The sequence below is a fragment of the Saccostrea cucullata genome, unplaced genomic scaffold (assembly GCF_032062105.1).
Source record: "Saccostrea cucullata isolate Sc308-1 unplaced genomic scaffold, CSIRO_AGI_Scuc_v1 ctg6773, whole genome shotgun sequence".
Taxonomy (NCBI): Eukaryota; Metazoa; Mollusca; class Bivalvia; order Ostreida; family Ostreidae; genus Saccostrea; species Saccostrea cuccullata.
The window spans coordinates 3,596-25,411 of NW_026928327.1; the positions used below are offsets into that span (position 1 = coordinate 3,596).

Below are 21,816 nucleotides of genomic sequence, written 5' to 3' on the forward strand. Positions count from 1 at the left end.
ATAACAAAATATTTACCGTTTTAAAGATATTAAGAAAAGACTTTCTGGCCCTTTAAACCCTTAGTTAAAGGGGCCAGCCCCTATTTCTTGATTTCAAATGATAGATCTTTTCAATTTGCACAATTTTTGTTCAGTATGTTATAACAAATTATTCATAATTTAAAAGATATGATAAAAAATGTCGCTAAAAATCACTCATGATTCGCGTCCTAAATTTCGACCCCTAGCGAGCTTCCATACTAGACACTTCCGGAAAATTTGAAAACCCAGGTGCACAACTACAACATGTCCTCTATTATCACTGAAAATTTCAGTCCTATAGCTTTAGCCGTTTTTGAGTTCCATCGCAGACAAAAGGGTACCCCGAAAATCAATAAAAGGGCGATAACTTCTGACCGGAAGTAAATTTTCAAAAACGGAGTTGCCGGTACAAACTTCAAATGATTATACATTCTCTCTGAAAATTTGAAGAAAATCGGTCGAGCCATCTCCGAGAAATCTTCTGCACAAAATCGGTAAGAAAACAAAAAAAAAATTATAACTAGATGAGATCTCGTTGCGAGCAACGAGTGGGTCTTCCGTCCAATTATTGATGAGATGAGATAAGACTTTGATTGAGATTTCCATTCTTTAATAATTATTAAGGTTTTAAAGAAGAACGTTTTGCCTCCATAATCTGTAAAGAGACATTGAACATTACAAACTTAAAAAATCTACTTTTGGCCCCTCTTGGCCCCTAATTCTTTGTGCCCAGCCCCTTTTTCTTGATGTCATCTTAAAGCTCTTAGGATTTTGAACACTTTTTGTTCAACAACTATTCAGAGACTCTTTTTCATTTTCGAGTAATTTGCAAAAGAAATATTTTGGGGCCAACCCTTCAACTCCCTAATGGGGACGTTTAGCGAAAAATGAAAAGTTGCATATTGTTTAGAACATTATTTTAAACAACTTTTGTTCAATATCACTTATCAAAATATTTCTCACTTTAAAGATATAAAAGTGTCAAAGATTTAGCGTTCTGGCCCCTTGTGGCCCCTAATTATGTACAATACGAATTGAAAATCATAATGTATAGTTGTAGATGCTTGAGATAAACATCTTTGCTTCAGTAATGTATTACAAATTATTTACTCATAAAGAGTAATCCAATGAAGACTTTTGGCCCCTCTTGGCCCCTAATTTGAGCGCCCAGCCCCTTTTTCTTGATGTCATTTTAAAGCTCTTAGGATTTTGAACACTTTTTGTTCAACAACTATACAGAGATTCTTGTTCGTTTTTGAGTTATTTGCAAAAGAAATATTTAGGGGCCAGCCCTTCAACTCCCTAATGGGGACGTTTAGCGAAAAATGAAAGGTTGCATATTGTTTAGAACATTATTTTGAACATCTTTTGTTCAATATTACTTATCAAAATATTTCTCACTTTAAAGATATAAAGCGTCAATGATTTAGCGTTCTGGCCCCTTGTGGCCCCTAATTATGTACCATACGACATGAAAATCATAATATATAGTTGTAGATGCTTGAGATAAACATCTTTGCTTCAGTAATGTATTACAAATTATTTACTCATAAAGAGTAATCCAATGAAGACTTTTGGCCCTTCTTGGCCCCTAATTTGAGTGCCAAGCCCCCTTTTCATGATTTCATCTTGAAGATTTTAGGATTTTGAACACTTTTTGTTTCAACAACTATCCAGAGATTCTTTTTCGTTTTCGAGTTATTCGCAAAAGAAATATTTAGGGGCCAACCCTTCAACTCCCTAATGGGGACGTTTAGCGAAAAATGAAAGGTTGCATATTGTTTAGAACATTATTTTGAACATCTTTTGTTCAATATTACTTATCAAAATATTTCTCACTTTCGAGATACAAAGCGTCAAAGATTTAGCGTTCTGGCCCCTTGAGGCCCCTAATTATGTACCATACGACATGAAAATCATAATATATAGCTGTATATTGTTGAATTAAACATTTTTGCTTCAGTAATGTATAACAAAATATTGATTGTTAAAGAGTTATCGATTAAAGACTTTTAGCCCCTTTTTGCCCTTAATGTGATGAGTCAGCACATTTTTCTTGGTATCATATGAAAGATCTTGTAGTTCTGCACAAATAATGTTCAGTATGTCCTTAAAAAATAGTTATACTTTAAAAGATATGATGCGAAATGTCTCAAAAAATCAGTCATGATTCGTGTCCTAAATTTTGACCCCTACCGAGCTTCCATACTAGGCACTTCCGGAAAATATCCTGACCCAGGTGCAATATGGGAACATGTCCTCTATCATCCCTGAAAATTTCAGCTTTCTAGCTTGAGCCGTTTTTGAGTTCCATCACAGACATGGAGGTCATCTAAATTTTGATCAAAGGGCGATAACTTCCGACCGGAATTGATTTTTTCAAAATCGAAGGGCCGGTACAAACTTCAGATAGAAAGACATCAGCTCTGAAAATTTGAACCAAATCGATCGAGCCATCTCTGAGAAATCTTCTGCACAAAATCGGTAAGGAAAAAATAGAAAAAAAAATAATAATAATAATAACTAGATACGATCTCGTTGCGAGCAACGAGTGGGTCTTCCGTCCGATTTTTGATAAGATGAGATCAGATTTTGATTGAGAATTTCATTCTAAAATAATGATAAAGATTGTGAAGAAAAACAATTTTGCCTCCATAGTCTGTAAACAGACATTGAACATTTAGACTTAAAAATTTGACTTCTGGCCCCTCAAGGCCCCAAATATTAGGGATCATCCCTTTTTTCTTCATATCATCTTAAAGCTCTCAGGATTTTGAACACTTTTTGTTCAACAACTATTCAGAGATTCTCTTTCGTTTTCGAGTTATTTGCAAAAGAAATATTTAGGGGCCAACCCTTCAACTCCTTAAAGGGGACGTATAGCGAAAATTGAAAGGTTGCATATTGTTCAGAACATTATTTTGAACATCTTTTGTTCAATATTACTTATCAAAATATTTCCCACTTTCGAGATATAAAGCGTCAAAGATTTAGCATTCTGGCCCCTTATGACCCCTTATTATGCACCATACGACATTCAATTCATAATATATAGCTGTACATTGTTGAGATAAACATTTTTGCTTCAGTAATGTATAACAAAATATTGACTGTTAAAGAGTTTTTGATGAAAGACTTTTGGCCCTCTCGCCCCTTAATTTGAGTGCCTAGCCCCTTTTTCTTGATCTCATCTTAAAGCTCTCAGGATTTTGAACACTTTTTGTTCAACAACTATTCAGAGATTCTCTTTTGTTTTCGAGTTATTTGCAAAAGAAATATTTAGGGGCCAACCCTTCAACTCCTTAAAGGGGACGTATAGCGAAAAATTAAAGGTTGCATATTGTTCAGAACATTATTTTTAACATCTTTTGTTCAATATTACTTATCAAAATATTTCCCACTTTCAAGATATAAAACGTCAAAGATTTAGCATTCTGGCCCCTTATGGTCCCTTATTATGCACCATACGACATTCAAATCATAATATATAGTTGTAGATTGTTGAGATAAACATTTTTGCTTCAGTAATGTATAACAAAATATTGACTGTTAAAGAGTTATCGAAAAAAGACTTTTGGCCCCTCTCGGCCCTTAATTTGAGTGCCCAGCCCCTTTTTCTTGATCTCATCTTAAAGCTCTGAGGATTTTGAGCACTTTTTGCTCAACAACTATTCAGAGATTCTCTTTCGTTTTCGAGTTATTTGCAAAAGAAATATTTAGGGGCCAACCCTTCAACTCCTTAAAGGGAACGTATAGCGAAAAATTAAAGGTTGCATATTGTTCAGAACATTATTCTGAACATCTTTTGTTCAATATTACTTAACAAAATATTTCCCTCTTTTGAGATATAAAGCGTCAAAGATTTAGCATTCTGGCCCCTTATGGCCCCTTATTATGCACCATACGACATTCAAATCATAATATATAGTTGTAGATTGTTGAGATAAACATTTTTGCTTCAGTAATGTATAACAAAATATTGACTGCTAAAGAGTTATCGAAAAAAGACTTTTGGCCCCTTTTGGCCCTTAATGTGATGAGTCAGCACTTTTTTCATGATATCATATTAAAGATCTTGTCATTCCGCACAAATTCTGTTCAATATGTTTTGACAAAATAATGATACTTTAAAAGATATGATGCAAAATGTCTCAAAAAATCAGTCATGATTCGTGTCCTAAATTTTGACCCCTACCGAGCTTCCATACTAGGCACTTCCGGAAAATTTCCTGACCATGTTGCAATATGGCAACATGTCCTCTATCATCCCTGAAAAAATCAGCTTTCTAGCTTAAGTCGTTATTGAGTTCCATCACAGACATGGAGGTCATCAAAATTTCGATCAAAGGGCGATAACTTCCGACCGGAAGTGAATTTCAAAAAAATGAAAAAAACGTATAAGCTTTAGATAAAGATACATCTTCTCCGAAAATTTCAAGAAAATCGGTCGAGCCATCTCCGAGAAATCTTCTGCACAAAAATTGTAAAGAAAAAAAAAGAATAATAATAATAATAATAAAAGTGAAAAAGAAACAATAGAATAATAGAAGGGTCTTCCGTTTGAGACGGAAGACCCTAATAAAAGTGAAAAAGAAACCGAAGAATAATAGAAGGGTCTTCCGCTGAAGACGGAAGACCCTAATAATAATAATAAGAAACAGAGTAAAAACAATATGTTCCCCAACTTCGTTTGGGGAACATAATAAGAAACCGAGTAAAAACAATATGTTCCCAAACTCCGTTTGGGGAACATAATAATAATAAGAAACCGAGTAAAAACAATATGTTCCCAAACTCCGTTTGGGGAACATAATAACAAGGTTCACTTATGGCATTTTTTGGCCCTGTGAACTTCTAAAAAATTGCAACTGCTTAATTTAGTTGACAGTGCATTGAATATCATTTAGACCTTTGGCGATTAAGAAACTATAAAAAATTAGGTAAATTTCTCTCTAGTAAATGCAGCATGTTGTGTCATGAGTTTTTTTCATTTTCCTCATAACCTGAAAAATGCTACTAAAACAGTAGATATTTAAAGCTATATTTCGTATGGAGCACAATCTCTGATCTAAGATATGTAAGGAACAAATGATAGAACTGTCTCTGAGGATTACAAGATATGTTTCATTTTTTGGATCAACGATTTCACTCATATTATTTTTCTTCTCAAAAAATACTCGAATATACCCATTTTTCTTAAAATGCAAGAACATTGAAATTTAATAGAGCATATTTCCTATACTTGAACTTTCCAGAGAAAGTTTTTACTGCAAATGAAAGCTCTAAGTCTCTACTTTATTTTAATGTGTAAAATAGAACATAAAATGATAGTCCATAAATTGGTATCTCTACAGGGCTATTTTATGCATAAAGTGAACTTAGCTCTATATGTACGAGTATCTTGTCTACATTTACATGTATGAGGGTTGTCCGGTAAAATTGTGGACAAGTAGTCTTGCGTGAATAATAATCATCACTGCATTCTGAAATTTTGACTACTCTTTAGTACATATTTTCTGAATAACCCTAGCAAATTTCAAATAGATATATGCATAAATAAATGAATTATGAGATTTTATGTTATGTATTGTATCGCCTTACAGAGAGCGGATGATAACGTCAAAGTGTCTAAAACAGCGTCATGTTTCATCTTTGTGCTAAAAATAAAGTTGGATAAATCCCACTTAAATTTCGGATTTTCATATGATTTCATATTTCATATTTCCATAATCAATTGAGGAACCAATCTGGCACAAACGTGCGATCTTCTGGGGATTTATTAGTAAGATACGGACAATATTCCCACCATCATTCAACTAATAGACAATCTTATATTGACGGTCAACAGTGACAGCGTCTCTTGCTATTACAAATTAGCAGTTTGTCCGCATGTTTTGTACTACACATGTACCTTGGGACTCGATCAAAATGACTTTACTAAGAAAACTCCCATTTCATTTCTATATATACTAAAGATCTGGTAATTTTGGGGGGATTTTTTTCTTCCATATTCATTTAAAGTTTCTTACGGCATTATTACACCATCTAAACAAGCAAATTCAAAGAATTGTGGTCCCCCGCTTTCGGTGTCTTTGTGGATGAGATGTCATTTTTTATGACATATTGTGTCTAATATGAACACCCTATCATATGTCATTTATTTAGAAATTATCACTGAAGTTCATTTTTCTTTTAAAATAAGGTCAATTGTGAAGGTCAAAGTCAAGGGGTAAGAATTCATAGCATGCTCGGAAATATCTTGTCACAGATAATGCACATGTCAAATATGAAAGTCCTATTTCTTCTCAATATAAGGAACAAGATGTGTTTGTGAAACACAGATGACCTCGTATGGCAACATGACAAAGATTTAACATTTCTTAATTCAAATGAAATATATTTGATATTACCCAAAGTAGGGTTTTCAAACAAGAAATACATTTGTGAAATACAAAATCCCACCCCCCTGTACAAAAGAAAGTTATGGCCAAGGATACATTTTTGAAAGGTAGGTCAAACTCCAAGGTGAAAGGATCTGAGTTGTTGATTTCTTTAAAAAGGTCACAAGTAATACATATGTGAAGGATGAAAACCCTAACCTTAACTGTTCAATAGTTATGGCCAAGGTAAAAGTTTTGGAAAAGTAAGTCAATCTCCAAGGTCAAAGGGTCAAAGTTCTTGGTATCCAATGAAAGGTCTTCTCATATGGATTACATATGTGAAGTACGAAAGCTTTAGCCCTTACCGTTCAAATGTTATGGTCAAGGTTAAACTTTTTTTTTTCAAAAGTACGGAAATCTCCAAGGTCAAAGTCAAAATGTCAGAATGGTTGGTATCCAATAAAAGGCCTTGACACAAAAAATACATATGTGAAATATGTAAGTCCTAGTTTCTACCATTCAAAAGATATGGTCAAGGTTAAAGTTTTTTCATAAGTATGGAAATCTCCAAGGTAAAAAAGGTCAAAGTTGTTGGCATCCAATGAAAGGTCTTGCGACAAAAAATACATATGTGCAAAAATATGAAGTCCTACATGTAGTATCTACCATTCAAAAGTTGTGGCCATGGTCAAAGTTTTTGAAAATTAGGTCAATCTCCATGATCAAGGTCAAAGGGTCAAAGTTCTTGGTATCCAATGAAAGGTCTTTTCACAAGAATTACATATGTGAAGTACGATAGCCCTAGCCCTTTTCGTTCAAAAGTTATGGTCAAGGTAAAAGTTTTTTCATAGGTCTCCAAGGTCAAGGTTAAAAGGTCAAAATTGTTGGTATCCAATGAAAGGCCTTGACACAAAAAATGAATATGTGAAATATGAAATTCCTAGTTTCTACTATTCAAAAAATATGGCCAAAGTAAAAGTTTGGATTTTTTGTGTAAAAGTGGGTCAAACTCCAAGGTCTAGGTCAAAAGCTCAAATATGGTGGTATCCAAAGAAAGGTCTTCTCACAAGGGACACACAAGTGAAATATGAAAGTCATAGCTCCACTAAATCAAAAATAATGGGCAAGGTTAAAGTTTTTGTGACGGCCAGACAGACGAACGAGATTTAATGTCCCCTCGCTTTCGCTAAAGCGGGGGACAATAAAGAAGGCAATAAATTGTTATTTTATTCATTATGGTTTATTTTGATCGGGATTGGTCCAAAATGAATTTTTTTTTCAATTTGCCATTTCATTTCAATTTCTTGCCAAAAAGACTTGAGACTAGTCAAAATCCATATATACTTTGATCATTAGTAAACTTTAAGTGAATCATCGTGCATACATACAGATATTTCTCCATCAAATAATGAAGACTTTTCATAATTTTTAATTCTTATACCACCAACCTTTCACTTGCTATTTGACTTCAAATTAGTCATGACACTCCTTAGGTTCATAAACAGTACCTGTATCAGGTTCCAGTGAGCAATCTTTGTATCAAGTACGAGCTCCTAGTATTTCTACATTGTTAAGTTAAAGTCTTAAAAAAATAATTTTACACTATTCTGCCTGTAACTTTGAACTTGCTGCATTGACACTGGATTAAAAGAAGAACTTTCCTTATTTCAAAAACAATACCTGTACCAATTCTTTTCCAAATAAAGTTTTAGCTGAGACATTTTTTTTTTCTTTTTTTTACCAGTGACCTTGAAATCGCCAAAATGACCTTGGATAAAGGTCAAGGCATATTCTTTGATCATAAGCAATATCTGTACCGAGTATGAGCTTCCACTGACTCTCCATTACAAAGTCAAGTTATGTCATACCTTTTTTCTACTAGTAACCTTGAACTAAATGGAATGACTGGATAAGATCATGACACATGTTTGGGTCATAAGCAATCCCTGTACCAGGTTTGAGCTTCCAGTGATTCTTACTAAAAAGTTATGACCCAGACAAAAATTTCATACTTTTAGGCCAGTGACCTTGAACTTGCAGGAATGACCTTGTGTCAGATCAGGACTCACTGTCGGGTCATTACAAGCAAGCTCTATAACAAGTATAAGCTTCCAATGTTTCCATATATCAAAGTTAGAGCCTAGACAAAATTACATTCACAGACAATGTGATTCCTATATATCCCTAAAACTTCCTTTGTTTGGGGTAAAAAGAGAAGTTTCATTACAAGGAATACACATTTGAAATATGAAAGCCCTAGCACTAATCATTCACATTATTTTTTTTTACCAAAGTAGGTCAAAGTCTAACTTAAAGGTTAAAAAAAGTTCAAAAGGAATGGCCATGGGTAGTAACCAGAAGTCTCTGTCGACACTGTAGCTCTACTGGTTTGTACTTATCAAAAACCACTGCACTATTTTATGTATCTTTGTGTAGTCTACTTGTGTGCCAACTTATTTTGAAATCAAACTAAAACTGTAGAAGGAGTAGCGTTTTAAAAGAATTTCACAGAAAATTCTATTTTTAGTAACCATGGTAACACAGTTCATCGAAATCAAAAACCGATGCACTATTCTATGTATCTTAGTGTAGTCTACTTGTGTGCCAAGTTAAATTGAAATCAGACCAAAACTGTAGAATGAGTAGCATTTTAAAGGAATTTCACAGAAAATTCTATTTTTAGTAACCATGGCAACACCGTTCATCGAAATCAAAAACCGATGCACTATTTTATGTATCTTTGTGTAGTCTACTTGTGTGCCAACTTATTTTGAAATCAAACTAAAACTGTAGAAGGAGTAGCATTTTAAAAAAATTTCACAGAAAATTCTATTTTTAGTAACCATGGTAACACAGTTCATCAAAATCAAAAACCAATGCACTATTCTATGTATCTTAGTGTAGTCTACTTGTGTGCCAAGTTAAACTGAAATCAGACCAAAACTGTAGAATGAGTAGCGTTTTAAAGGAATTTCATAGAAAACTCTATTTTTAGTAACCATGGCAACACCGTTCATCGATATCAAAAACCGATGCACTATTCTATGTATCTTAGTGTAGTCTACTTGTGTGCCAACTTATTTTGAAATCAAACTAAAACTGTAGAAGGAGTAGCGTTTTAAAAAAATTTCACAGAAAATTCTATTTTTAGTAACCATGGTAACACAGTTCATTGAAATCAAAAACCAATGCACTATTCTATGTATCTTAGTGTAGTCTACTTGTGTGCCAAGTTAAATTGAAATCAGACCAAAACTGTAGAATGAGTAGCGTTTTAAAGGAATTTCATAGAAAACTCTATTTTTAGTAACCATGGCAACACCGTTCATCGAAATCAAAAACCGATGCACTATTCTATGTATCTTAGTGTAGTCTACATGTGTGCCAAGTTATATTGTAATCAGACCAAAACTGTAGAAGGAGTAGCGTTTTAAAAGGAATTTCACAGAAAATTCTACTTTTAGTTACCATGGCAACACCGTTCATCGAAATCAAAAACCGATGCACTATTCTATGTATCTTAGTGTAGTCTACTTGTGTGCCACGTTATATTGAAATCAGACCAAAACTGTAGAAAGAGTAGCATTTTAAAGGAATTTCACAGAAAATTCTATTTTTAGTAACCATGGCAACACCGTTCATCGAAATCAAAAACCGATGCACTATTCTTTGTATCTTAGTGTAGTCTACTTGTGTGCCAAGTTATACTGAAATCAGACCAAAACTGTAGAAGGAGTAGCGTTTTTAACAAATTTCACAGAAAATTCTATTTTTAGTCACCATGGCAACACCGTTCATAGAAATTAAAAACCGATGCACTATTCTATGTATCTTAGTGTAGTCTACTTGTGTGCCAAGTAATACTGAAATCAGACTAAAATTGTAGGAGGAGTAGCGTTTTGAAAAATTGTTTACAGACAGACAGACAGACAGACGGACGGACGCCGGACGCATTCCTATCGCATAAGCTCTTCTGGTCTCTGACCAGTAGAGCTAAAACCAGAAGTCTCTGTCGAGACTGTAGCTCTACTGGTATGTACTTATCAAAAACCATTGCACTATTTTATGTATCTTTGTGTAGTCTACTTGTGTGCCAAGTTATATTGAAATCAGATCAAAATTGTAGGAGGAGTAGCATTTTAAAGGAATTTCACAGAAAATTCTATTTTTAGTAACCATGGCAACACTGTTCATCGAAATCAAAAACCAATGCACTATTTAATGTATCTTAGTGTAGTCTACTTGTGTGCCAAGTTATATTGAAATCAGATCAAAATTGTAGGAGGAGTAGCGTTTTAAAGGAATTTCACAGAAAATTCTATTTTTAGTAACCAGGGCAACACCGTTCATCGAAATCAAAAACCGATGCACTATTCTATGTATCTTAGGATAGTCTACTTGTGTGCCAAGTTATACTGAAATCAGACCAAAACTGTAGAAGGAGTAGCGTTTTTAAAGAATTTCACAGAAAATTCTATTTTTAGTAACCATGGCAACACCGTTCATCAAAATTAAAAACCGATGCACTATTCTATGTATCTTTGTGTAGTCTACTTGTGTGCCAACTTATTTTGAAATCAAACTAGAACTGTAGAAGGAGTAGCGTTTTTAAGGAATTTCACAGAAAATTCTATTTATAGTAACCATGGCAACACCGTTCATCGAAATTAAAAACCGATGCACTATTCTATGTATCTTAGTGTAGCCTACTTGTGTGCCAAGTTATATTGAAATCAGACCAAAACTGTAGAAGGAGTAGCGTTTTAAAGGATTTTCACAGAAATTTCTATTTTTAGTAACCATGGCAACACCGTTCATCGAAATCAAAAACCGATGCACTATTCTATGTATCTAAGTGTAGTCTACTAGTGTGCCAATTTATATTCAAATCAGACCAAAACTGTGGAAGGAGTAGCGTTTTAAAGGAATTTCACAGAAAAATTCTATTTTTAGTAACCATGGCAACACCGTTCATCGAAATCAAAAACCGATGCACTATTCTATGTATCTAAGTGTAGTCTACTAGTGTGCCAATTTATATTCAAATCAGACCAAAACTGTGGAAGGAGTAGCGTTTTAAAGGAATTTCACAGAAAATTCTATTTTTAGTAACCATGGCAACACCGTTCATTGAAATCAAAAACCCATGCACTATTCTATGTATCTTAGTGTAGTCTACTTGTGTGCCAAGTTATATTGAAATCAGACTAAAATTGTAGGAGGAGTAGCGTTTTGAAAAATTGTTTACAGACAGATGGACAGACAGACGGACAGACAGACAGACAGACAGACAGACGGACGGACGCCGGACGCATTACTATCGCATAAGCTCTTCTGGTCTCTGACCAGTAGAGCTAAAAATTAGTAAATTTGGAGACATAAACAGACAGACAGTTTATCAAAATATGCCCCCAAATCTTCAATTATAGTGGTGGAATAAAAACTCAACAAGTTTAATTCCATGACAAACAAGACTGTATAATTATTTATAGTGTATTTTAATATATATGATAAATTCAACTTGACATAAATTAATCATGTATCACAAGGGGACAAACACAGTTTTTACAATTACGTGTACATCAGTTATGCTTTTCAAGAAAAATTGAAAAAATATGAAACATCTAGAAAATCTTCATATACTATACGTATGAAGTAGAACATGCTTATAGAACTTGACAATGAAAAATATTTCATAAAAAACTTAAATTACTTAGAACCTCAGTAACAACTAAAAGAAGGAAAAAGTGTTGCATACAAAGATAAAACTAAATTAGATAAGCAAGAAGCCCATGGGCCACATCACTCACCTGAGTAACTTTGGCTATTATGTTATTAAACAGATTTCCCCCTAATACCTATCTTGACCTTTCCCAATCCCCAGGGGTCATCATCCAAGCAATTTAGAATCTACACTAGTAACACTACCCCAGGATGCTTCCACAGAAGTTTTAGCTTTTCTGGCCCAGTGGTTCTTGAGAAGATTTTTTTATGACCCCATCCTATTTTTGTATATTCTTGACAATTTCCCCTCGGAAGGGGACTTTATTTTTATAATTTAAACTCCCACTAACCAAGGATGTTTTGTACTAAGTTTGGTCAAAATTGGCCCAATGGTTCTCAAGAATAAGCTGAAAATGTGAAAAGTTTACAGATGAATGGACAGTCAGACGGATGGACGACGGACAACAGGTGATCAGAAAATCTCATATGAGCTAAAATCTGCAAGGCCTGCTATGTAAATCAAAGGAGAGAACATATAAAAGAATTTAGATTTTGCATACTGTTATATTTATTTAAAATCTAAAACACTAAAAAATAATAATGTTACAATGAGATCACTTTATCTTTTCTAGCAATTTTCAAACTAAAATTAGATATCATTGAGATGGTGGCCATCTCAAAGGGTCCCACTTTCAGCAATGAACATAAAAATGTAAAGTAGCTGAAAGGGGTTTTAACCTTGACTCTTGGCCTTGAAACTTGTTCAAGGTCACTACACATCCATTGACCAGTGGCACTCTGTGAGAGAAGTATTAGCCACATTGGACCAAGGGGAGAAAGCATATGCTCTGGACAAGGATTCATAATAAAAAAAATTACCTCCCTTTCTCTTAAGCTTAGATATTCAGACAAGCACTGATTTACCTCTCTTGATATTTTTGCTTAAAAATCCAATCTTTAACTTTTTAAAATTAAAAAATATAATATACAGATACAAAAAAAAACATTCAGAAAAAATAACGTAGTATATGAAAAGTTGTACAATAATGTAGTAACACAACTTTGAGTGATCTGCTGTGGATGTCATATGAGTTATCCTTAATGAGTTATGTACTCAGCATGGTACACTGAATCCTGAGAATTAAGCTGTTTACTATGTCCATCACTTTGTAGATATTAGTACATACCGTAAATCTGGAAATTTTTACGTCGATTTTATTTTGCGAATCTGGGTCAAAATGCTGTTGATTAATTTTTACGTTTCAAAATTTTGCGAATGACCACTACTTTGCTTACATTTTCTTATTGTTGAATTATTTTTAAGAAAAATATTTTTGCGAATGCAGTGAACTCGCAAATTTGCTAAAAATTTATCTACAGCAAAAATTTCCAGATTTACGGTACTCAACTCTGTCCATTGGATTCTGTGAGTTCAGCTATTTAGTGTGTCCATCACTTTGTAGATAACAATGTACTCAGCACGGTCCATTGAATTTTGTCAGTTAAGCTATTTAGTGTGTCCATCACTTTGTAGTTATATAACAATCTTCTCAGCACGGTCCATTGAATTCAGCTGTCAGTTAAGCTATTTAGTGTGCCCATCACTTTGTAGATATATGATAATGTACTCAGCACTATCCATTGAATTCTTTGATTGAGTTGAGTTATTTAGTGTGTCCATCACTTGCAGTCCAAACCTTAAATTACTCTCTGTACTATTGTTGAAGCATATTTGTCTGCTATCAAAGAAACATGAAATTGATGGCAGTCTGCCTGTAAAAAAAGAAATCACAAGGACTCAACATAAATTATATTAATAAAATCTTAATAAATGAAAAATAATAGCTAACATATTTTTACAGAATAGAAGGATTTTGCAGAGCTTGTACATGTGTCTTACCTTTATTTTCAGGTCCCATAGTTGATCTCTTTGTAGTCTTGAGGAATCATGTTGATCTGCTTTTGGAAACAGGATCAATGCCAGCATAACCGTCTGCCTATTAACAAAAAGACACTAAGAATCCAAGCAATGAGAGAGTCAAAATCTCCTCTAATTCACATAATGCAAGGTCTAGATTATAGCTTTACATGCATCTGATCTGACTAACCATCAATGTTTAGGTTAGACAGTAGTATGTCCTTACTTTCCACATTCTTGTTAACTGATTGAGATCAGTCTCATCTTCTACTTGTTAACAAAGGGAATCCAAAGATAATGAAAAAAAACATGAACAAAAATACCTTGTGCCAAAATGTTCACCTGAGTCATTTTGACTTTGTCATCAAAAGAAAAATTCTTATCTTTTTTTACTAATCCTAGTCCAAAGGGATCATGATGTAACGTAATTTGAAACAACACATCCTCGGGATGCCCTATTGTTATTGCAACACAGTCTTGCTGTTGTGCAGCAGAAGTAAATCCCCCTGGACCTATGATTTGATAAGTGTATAAAGAAAATTTGTAAATTGCAAAAAATAAATCTTTTTACCCACTCCTTAATCAGATATTGGCTGCTGTACAAAGCTTGTGCAATAGACTCTTCTTTTTCTTCACTTGGTCAGCATGTACTGGCCCTCTTCCCATGTCAAATTCCTTGAAAATACTTGATGGAGAGAAGATAAGCAATAATACAAAGCAATGTAATAATCACAGAAATTCAAATGAACATAATCATTACAACATTATAAGCTTGAAAATCAAAAAGCAAATAAAGACAATACTAAGGTTATGATAGCTAGGAATAAGGTGGAATATTGGGGCAAGGAGAGGAAAGCATAGTTACTTTAGAGTAGGGAGGACAAAGATATATGTCAGAAATAATTAAATAAAAAATACTTGTAAGACTCCTGCCTTTTAAAGTGGGTCATGATGAAGTTCCATAGGTAAAAAAGAAGTAAAGTCTGATTCTTACGAGTATTCTCCTCATGGCTGCAGCGGAATGGGAAAGGGACTCTTCCTCACTTAGAATTCCTAGTCAGTCTTAACTTTCTTCTGCTTAAAAAGATAAAACAGAGACATAAAAGGGGAAACACTTGCACTTCATACCAAGTGAGAAGCTTCAGTAAAAAGCAGCTTGTTGCTTACCACTTTTGAAACATAATACCTGCAAAACACAGACAGGAATAGACTCTTCTTATATTAATGACCTTGGTCCTCCATTGTTGTTCCTCTTCTGAATCAAAGGGGAACTGAAATCTGTCAATTGAAGGTCCAGATGTTAAAGCTTGGTACAGCCAACATCAATAGGCAAACAAAGATACAAGAAGTAAAATCTGAATCTTACCCTGCTTTCTGCTGCTGTATGCAGTTCAATGAGAGAGGGAGTCCTCCTCACTTCAGGATCCTGTTCAGCCTTAAGAGTATTCCTCTTAAAAAGATAAAAATTAACAGACATCAAAAGGGAATCACTTGCACTTCATACCAAGTGAGAAGATTTCTAAAATAAACTAATGGCTCACCTAAGCATATTGGCTAGTAAATGACAAATTAGTCCAGTATTGAAAAGTAAAAAATTTAGGAAGAGGAGAAGGGGGCTTGAATAACTACCTGGAGACATTTTCATATCAATAACAATGGCTTAGCTGTTCTTGAACATAAATTTTTTTCCTATATATTCCTTTGTTAAAATTCTATCCCCATTGATGCCCCTCCCTGCCCCCTGGAATCAAGATTTGGACAAATTTGAATCTACACTACCTAAGGATGCTTCCATATCAATATGACTATATATGGCTTTGGTATTATTGAGAAGACGTTTCCTATATACTGTAAATCACTTAATTTTCACGACACCTTATTTTCGCGAGATAGTCAATGACTCTTCATTAGCAAGACAAAATTTTCAAAATTGTGGTCATTGCTCTATATAATCTTAAGGAATTATATTATATGCGAGAATGAAATTTTCGCGACCATACCATCTCGTGTAATAATGTGAAAATAAAGTTCTCGCGAATAAAAAGTGATTTACAGTATTGCCCTGTCCATTTTGATCCACCATTGGGGCCCTGCCCTACACCTGGGAATCATGATTTGAACAAACTTAAATCTACACTGCATGAAGATGCTACCGTATACATATCACCAGTCATGACATATTTGTTTCTGAGACGATTTCTAAAAATATTTCCAATATAATCCAATGTAAAACTTTGATTGTCCAATGTGGCCCAAACCTTTTCCCGGTAGACATGATTTGAACAAAATGAAATCTTCACTACCAAAAAGGATGATTTGCTATCAACATAACTAATTGTGACTTGAGAAAAAAAAAGTATATCCCTACATACTGTAGATTCCTAAATATGTGCGTGGAATTAATTTTCGCGTAATTTTGTGAGAAGCACCACACACAAAATTAAATTACTCGCCTTTATTTTTATGGCGCTGAAATCTATGTAAAATCTCTTAACCCACCATGCATTTGCGAATTATTATTCTTGTGATTTGACGGTGAAAAGCCTATTTGCGATAATTACTCGCGAGAAATAAGGAATCTACAGCATTATCATATATATTTTTGATCCCCTATTCTGACACCAACATGGGGTCTTGATTTGACTAATTTTGAATCTACACTACCTGAGGATGATGCCACATAAGTGTCTCTTTCCTGTCTCAGTGGTTCTTGAACAGAAGATTTTTAAAAGATGTCCTTAATTTTTCTCTAATTTGTAGTAATCTTCCATTTGAAGAGGGAATGGGCCTTCATTTGAATAAACTTAAATCCCATAATGGCATTTATCCAAGGATACTCTTTGCCAAGTTTCGTTGAATTTGACCAAAGATGAAAATGTGAAATTTTACAAACAAGAGGCCCATGGGCCACATCGCTCACATGAGAAGCTTTGACCATTCTGTTCTTTACCAGATTTCCCCCTTGTAACACATATTGTGACCCCATCCTACCCCACTGATCAAAATTTAGACAATTTGAAATCTACACTACCCCAGGATGCTTCCACAAAAGTTTCAGCTTTACTGGCCCAGTGGTTCTTGAGAAGAAGATTTTCAAAGATTTTCCTGTATATTTCTATGTTAAACTTTGATTACCCATTGTGGCGCCGCCCTACCCCCGGGGGTCATGATTCTAAGAATTAAGAAACTACACCACCCCAGGATGCTTCCACATAAGTTGCAGCTTTTTGGCTTAGTAGTTCTTGAGAAGATGATTTTCAAAGATTTTTTCTATATATTTCTATGTAAAAATTTGATTCCCCATTGTGACCCCGCCCAACCGCCGGGGTCATAATTTGAACAATTTAGAATCTACACTACCCCAGGATGCTTCCACACAAGTTTCAGTTTTTCTGGCTCAGTGGTTCTTGAGAAGATTTTTTAATGACCCCTCCCTAGTTTGTCTTTTCCTGATTATCTCCCCTTGTGAGGGGACTTGGCCCTTAATTTTAACAATTTAAATTTCCCTTTACTCAAGAATGCTTGGTACCAAGTTTGGTCCAAATTGGCCCAGTGGTTCTTGAGAAGAAGTCGAAAATGTGAAAACTTTACAGATGGACGGACGGACAGACGATGGACAAAATGTGATCAGAAAAGCTCACTTTAGCCTTTGGCTCAGGTGAGCTAAAAAGATGACAAAGACATAAAATGAACAAAGGTTCACTTCTTTTAAAAACCAGCACTTATATCAATTAATTCTACTACTAAATTGGGTTTGTGATCAGGAGAGATCCTATATGAGATGTTTACCAATGCTTTTGAGACTCATCTTCCCGTGCGTCCTTGCGAACTTAGCCTGGGACAAAATGATACCCAGTATCCGTCTGCTTCCACGTGGAGGCATCGCATAGGACTTGTTGTGGAGAGGCTATGTACTGGCAGGGGAAGTCATTAGAATTTCTTCCCCCTTTTCGCATTGCTGCTAGCCAGCGGTGATGGCTGAAAGCGAGAGGTGACAAGCACACAGACACTAACACCAACACACTAGACGCGTCACACAACATTTAGCAGACGTTAGTAGTTTTAGTAGCTTGTTACTTGTTCAGGGTTCTCCATTGTTTGAAAATTTACTGTGTTGCAGAGTTTACCCAAAGCACTAAAATTTCACAGTATTTTAGCAATCAAATTTGCAACTGACTCACTATTCATTATAATTAAGACAATAGAAAATCTTTAATATACTATTTCAATTTATCTCTACTAATAAATGGTAAAAACACTACAGTTGTGATCGTGAAAAATTTCCAGTATTTTAAATTTTAATACGGTTGCGGTTTTACTTTTAGTACACGATCGCGACTTCCTAACTTCAGAAGATGGATACCGCATGATGTTAATGGATAATACATTGAGGAATTATTTAATAGATGAAGCAATGTTGTTTTCCTTTGTCATCAACGAATAATTAATAGAACTTATTTTGTAAGAAAGCTATAGAATAAATATTGTTTATCGGGGCATTAATTTTTTTGTGAAAAATAATCAAAAAAGTTACAAAAGTGGCACAAATTTGCTTTGAAATTGACGTAAATTTTACTGATTTGGGGGCATTTTTCGTAAACTTGAGCCTTAAATAGGTCAAATTCTGAATATTGGTCGACCCCAGCGGTTCTGAGAAAAAAAGTATTGACCTACATTCCATAAATTACGGTACTTCTTGTCTATAAAGTTGAACTACTTACAATTTTTCAAAGCAAATTTGTCATAATTTTTTTGTCAATTTTATTGATCGAATTAAGGAATTACAAAAAAAAGAGACTTCGGAATAGTAAAATACTTTTAAAAGTTCCTTGAAAATTGAAAACTATTTATTTACATCAAGTAAATGATTTTGGTACAGTGTTATGTTTGATTTACATTGCAAACATAATTCTAGAGCCATGGCTCTAAAGAAAAGACATTTAAATATATTTTTAAAAATAATACAATGTACTTTAATTGCAAGTACTAGTACCAATTAAGCGTTACATGGAAGTTTGAAATCCAATTTTTTGTCTTTGTTCCTTCATGCGTCAAGTCCATTGAGGGTCTAGGAAATAATTGATTATGCAAGGTGAAAGCATAATTAAGTGATCTAGATATCGTATAGAATTGAAAGACGGTAGAATTGTTTGATCAATTATGTTTCAGATAGAGAGAATTTGTATGTTTCAATTTTTTTTTATTATCACAGATCTTACTGTGTCAGCAAAATTTTTAATGTGTCGCACAGATAAAATTTGAATCTTTACTGTGTTGGAGAACATTTTTCTGTGTCGGGACCAACACAGTAAAACAGCTCATGGAGAACCCTGCTTGTTAGGGTGTTAATCATGCAGACCTATCCACCACAAGCACTAATCATGCACTAACTAACAAATACCTTAATCACAATAATAACCTACACTCCTCTAAGCTGTCTAACTATCAACTAAAGCCTACTTACTAACTTAAACTACAACACAATGCACCTACCAGAAATACTATACAAACTAAACCTAAGACTAAGAAACACCTTTGTAACGCTACTTACAACTACTATACACCCCATACTTTCTGAATGCAGCAGAAAACACTCCAGACTGACCTTCAGAGGTGGCTATCTCTGCTTCCTGTCAATTCAAACTCAAGAGGTCAAAGCCTGAAAAAGCCAACATCAATTGGAAAGCCATAATGTTGGGAAAAGGTGCTCACAGGTCAAGTATGAATCTTACCGCACTTTCTGCTCATGAACGCTGTTAAATGGGAGAGGGACTGCTCTTCACTTCAGGATCCTGGTCAGCCTCAAATTTCTTCTGCTTAAAAAGAGAAAACAAACACATCAAAGGAGAATCACTCACATTCCCTAACAAATGACAAACTTCATTTAAATAATCAATTTGTTACTTACAACCCTGAGCCATATTGGTTGCTGCATAGAGATGGGAAATGGACTCGTCATCCTGTTTTTTGCTGTTGGTCGACCCTGCTCCTCCATCATTGTTCCTCTTCCCAGTCCCTGAAAGTATAAAACTGGCACAATGTTAGTAAAACTTCAAAAGAATGCAACAAATCACGAAAAGTGACTTACCACTTTGGGCCATGTTGGCTGCTGTATATAGATGGGAAATGGACTCGTCATCTCGTCTTCCTCTGTTGGTCGACCTTGCTCCTCCATCGTTGTTCCTCGTCCGAGTCCCTGAAAGTATAAAACTGGCACAATGTTAGTAAAACTTCAAAAGAATGCAACAAATCACAAAAAGTGACTTACCACTTTGGGCCATATTGGCTGCTGTATAGAGATGGGAAATGGACTAGTCATCTCGTCTTCCTCTGTTGGTCGACCCTGCTCCTCCATCGTTGTTCCTCGTCCGAGTGCCTGAAAGTATAAAACTGGCACAATGTTAGTAAAACTTCAAAAGAATGCAACAAATCACGAAAAGTTACTTACCACTTTGGGCCATGTTGGCTGCTGTATAGAGATGGGAAATGGACTCGTCATCTCATCTTCCTCTGTTGGTCGACCCTGCTCCTCCATCGTTGTTCCTCGTCCGAGTCCCTGAAAGTATAAAACTGGCACAATGTTAGTAAAACTTCAAAAGAATGCAACAAATCACGAAAAAGTTACTTACCACTTTGGCCATGTTGGCTGCTGTACAGAGATGGGAAATGGACTCATCATCTCGTCTTCCTCTGTTGGTCGACCCTGCTCCTCCATCGTTGTTCCTCTTCCGAGTCCCTGAAAGTATAAAACTGGCACAATGTTAGTAAAACTTCAAAAAAATGCAACAAATCACGAAAAGTTACTTACCACTTTGGGTCATGTTGGCTGCTGTATAGAGATGGGAAATGGACTCGTCATCTCATCTTCCTCTGTTGGTCGACCCTGCTCCTCCATCGTTGTTCCTCTTCCAAGTTCCTGAAAGTATAAAACTGGCACAATGTTAGTAAAACTTCAAAAGAATGCAACAAATCACGAAAAGTTACTTACCACTTTGGCCATGTTGGCTGCTGTATAGAGATGGGAAATGGACTCGTCATCTCTTCCTCTGTTGGTCGACCTTGCTCCTCCATCGTTGTTCCTCGTCCGAGTCCCTGAAAGTATAAAACTGGCACAATGTTAGTAAAACTTCAAAAGAATGCAACAAATCACGAAAAGTGACTTACCACTTTGGGCCATGTTGGCTGCAATATAGAGATGGGAAATGGACTCGTCATCTCATCTTCCTCTGTTGGTCGACCCTGCTCCTCCATTGTTGTTCCTCTTCCAAGTTCCTGAAAGTATAAAGCTGGCACAATGTTAGTAAAACTTCAAAAGAATGCAACAAATCACGAAAAGTTACTTACCACTTTGGGCCATGTTGGCTGCAATACAGAGATGGGAAATGGACTCGTCATCTCGTCTTCCTCTGTTGGTCGACCCTGCTCCTCCATCGTTGTTCCTCATCTGATTCCCTGAAAGTATAAAACTGGCACAATGTTAGTAAAACTTCAAAAGAATGCAACAAATCACGAAATGTTACTTACCACTTTGGGCCATGTTGGCTGCTGCATAGAGATGGGAAATGGACTCGTCATCTCCTCCTCTGTTGGTCGACCTTGCTCCTCCATCGTTGTTCCTCGTCCGAGTCCCTGAAAGTATAAAACTGGCACAATGTTAGTAAAACTTCAAAAGAATGCCACAAATCACGAAAAGTTACTTACCACTTTTGGCCATGTTGGCTGCAATATAGAGATGGGAAATGGACTCGTCATCTCATCTTCCTCTGTTGGTCG

General features: G+C 35.1%; 2 long non-coding RNA genes across 5 annotated transcripts; both read right to left on the reverse strand.

Moving 5' to 3' along the window:
* Window positions 1–12,675: 12,675 nt before the first annotated feature.
* LOC134277213 (uncharacterized) lies at window positions 12,676–18,147 on the reverse strand. 3 transcript variants are annotated; one of them, XR_009994212.1, is made up of 7 exons: window positions 17,833–18,147; window positions 15,410–15,478; window positions 15,230–15,321; window positions 15,038–15,120; window positions 14,615–14,728; window positions 14,026–14,122; window positions 12,676–13,898 (listed from the first exon to the last, which is right to left on the reverse strand). It is a non-coding gene; the product is annotated as an uncharacterized LOC134277213 (long non-coding RNA). The 3 variants fall into 3 exon arrangements; XR_009994211.1 differs by having other exon boundaries at window positions 14,619–14,728; window positions 15,410–15,493; XR_009994210.1 differs by having other exon boundaries at window positions 15,410–15,493.
* Window positions 18,148–19,544: 1,397 nt separating this feature from the next.
* LOC134277214 (uncharacterized) lies at window positions 19,545–20,025 on the reverse strand. 2 transcript variants are annotated; one of them, XR_009994213.1, is made up of 3 exons: window positions 19,948–20,025; window positions 19,776–19,856; window positions 19,545–19,673 (listed from the first exon to the last, which is right to left on the reverse strand). It is a non-coding gene; the product is annotated as an uncharacterized LOC134277214 (long non-coding RNA). The 2 variants fall into 2 exon arrangements; XR_009994214.1 differs by having other exon boundaries at window positions 19,545–19,702.
* Between the last annotated feature and the right edge of the window lie 1,791 nt (window positions 20,026–21,816).